We start from the raw sequence: 2,806 nt of genomic DNA on the forward strand, positions 1-2,806 counted from the left end.
ATAACAGATCACCTGCATTTTAATCAGAAGTGAGGTTGAGTACGGCTAATATTGTAAGTCAGAAATTTGCAGACAGATTTATGTTGATGTGTGTAATATTTAAGATCCTATTGACCTTCTAAATATTAGGAGAATGTGTCCAACCCTTATGATTTTTTTTTCTTTAAGAATAAAAGCAGCTTCATTGCTTATGGAAAAGTGAGATGTTCAGGAGATCTTTTGAAAATCTGTGTTTGTATCAATTAGCTAATGGAATACGAGTTAAATTACTTTGTAGGAAAATAACAGGATTAAAAATGCACAAAATAGTTGGTCCAATTACAGGAGAATTGTGTTGTAGCTTTTGATTTTGACCACAAGATGGAAGCATTTAGTTGTGGCAAATACAAGGGATGTTACAGCAATGCAACATTAAAGGTACACATTGCGCAAATGTTTCACCTTTTTAAAGTGTGCAATTCTTAAATGACTCTTAGAAGAATGTTGTGGTTTATCTTTGTATAATTCCAATCATAAATAGTCCATTAATATATTGACAAAACATGTCAAGCTAATCCCAGAGGTAAAGAAGCAACATATTTGACTTTAGACGGTCTGGAAACAGTTAAGCTCATCGTTTGTTCATCATTTGTTTTACAAAGCTGCTGTCCTTGAGCAGAGATTGAAACCTTTTGCAAACTTTCCTGATGGTTCTACAGTAATCTGGCTCCGCTGCATGATCGAGCGTTTCTCAGGAAATGTTGTGGACCTCCAAAGATTAACCTGCTGACCTCTCAGTGATCCCCGATGATGCCATCTGCAGGGTTGTAAAGGTTTTGGTAACTTTGCTGTTTTCCCAAAACATCACATTGAAAGCAATGTTGAGATGAGACCTTTTGTAAATGTGCAAATGTAGTGAACTTCATGGCGACCCCTCAGAACAGTCAGTATGAGTCCCAGTCACCCGTCTGCTCTCACATCGCAAACACATCCACACACAGATTGGTAGGCAGTTTGGGGTAAATGCTTTGAAGCTCGAATCAAACACTGTATGTAGTCTGATAAAGAAAGCCACATGTGAAATGTTGTGCAGAAAGTGTGAGCCTTATTTTGTGATTTTAATAAGCTGGTATTTTGCTTGTTCAATATAAACTTTTGTTCGTTATGGAGAAAGTTTTATTTTACTGTACAAGCATAAGACACACAAACAACACATATGTCACCGTTACACCACTGGCGGATGAAAGCACATCAGTCTAACCCGAAATTGTAGCATTATCATGTAGAATTATGAATATATTTGTGTTTATGTATTGTGTTTGCTGTAAATTGGTCTGACTTTAAATGTATCAGTTTAAAACTTTAAACAGTTTAAAACTTCACACAATGCAAACACACAAAATCTTACCAAGTATTTTTGGTTTAGTTTCTCGTGCAAATATCTAAGGCGAACTTTTCATTAAGCTAAAGGAGCTTGCATTAAGTCAATAATTCCTTAGTGGTGATGAAAAAGTAGATTATTTCACTTATAACATGGGAAAATGTATTTTTTATCAACGAGATAACATTTTATAAAGAATAACAGGAGCTGTGATGCTTTTTGTCACTTAGCCTTTGTTTAAGTCAGGATTAATAGTGTGTCTAATCCAAGAGGTTAGCCAAATTAAGATGGTTCAATTTCTCCAACACTGACATGTTTGTCTGCAGAGTGGAGTTCATCATAAAAAGTCTTGGATTCTCTGATCCTCACTTCACTTGTGATTTTATTCACACCTGCCAAGATCCTTTTTGTACATTCTGTCCTCTTTTATATTGATTACAAATAACTCCAAGTCCACAAGTGCTAACATCGAGACATTCCTCCAGTTTTTAGATTTTCTTTCCATCTCGCGGATCCACTCAGTGTTTCTCCATGTTGACCACAAAATCAAACTTGACTCGGCGTTCATCGTTTTTCTTTCATCGGTTGTTCATTAGTTGTTGAATGAATATTTTTATTACTTCAAAACAAAATAAACTGTTGTGAACGTCCAGGTGTACGTCCATCTTGTTTCAAACGCATGTAAATAATATTTAGCAACAACATGGCATGCAGCCTGTCTGTACAGAGATAAGTTCAGATCTCTGCAAGTGCCTTTCTCCAGGTACAATAGATCAATTAGTAGTCCAAAAAGATGCAAATTAGGGTGATGGTGGCTGTATGCTATCATTAACTTTCCATTTGTGCATGCATGGCTGACAACTGCTGAAGTTTTCAGATAATTGAAAGCAAAACAAGTCCAGTGTTTGCACTTTTATGCATGTAGTTTTAGATATTTTTTTTATCTCATGTCTACATTATTTGCTTGAGTTTGTTCCCTTTGTTTTTGGGTAAATGCTATCTTTACGTTGTTGTTCTGCATGTGTGTTTGTTTTTAACTTCAAGACAGAGCTTTACTGGACGCTATAATGCTCCACTAACCCCACAGCAATGAAAGTGAATCAAGATGTCAAACATGTGATACGACAACCTCCCTGGGTCTGGACATCCCGTGAACTCCAGCAGACCTCTCTGAAAACATTCTTCCAATGGTGTGAGAGCTGAACTGCTATAAATAAAGTTTCATGTTCATAAAGCAGTTTATGTCCCATGTGATTGACTTCTTCATTTCCATGTTTAGAAGTCAGAAATAAGAACCTTATATAGAATAATGTGTGTTTTTCAAGAACTTAATATTAGCTAGACCAAGTGTCTGCCAGGGCTGGCAGCTGCCATGTTTTCTTAACCAGAGGAGGGGAGCTGTAAGTCTGCCTCTCGGTACTGTCTCTTTCTTGCACACATACGCAG

The 2,806-nt window shown here is 36.6% G+C and overlaps 1 long non-coding RNA gene across 1 annotated transcript; it reads left to right on the forward strand.

Moving 5' to 3' along the window:
• The first annotated feature begins 223 nt into the window (after positions 1-223).
• Positions 224-2,586, forward strand: LOC106962966 (uncharacterized). Its single transcript, XR_001428089.1, has 3 exons — positions 224-417; positions 699-812; positions 2,405-2,586. It is a non-coding gene; the product is annotated as an uncharacterized LOC106962966 (long non-coding RNA).
• Positions 2,587-2,806: the final 220 nt, after the last annotated feature.

This window comes from Poecilia latipinna, unplaced genomic scaffold (genome assembly GCF_001443285.1).
Source record: "Poecilia latipinna isolate Pla-1442-1.1 unplaced genomic scaffold, P_latipinna-1.0 Scaffold1479, whole genome shotgun sequence".
Classification (NCBI taxonomy): Eukaryota; Metazoa; Chordata; class Actinopteri; order Cyprinodontiformes; family Poeciliidae; genus Poecilia; species Poecilia latipinna.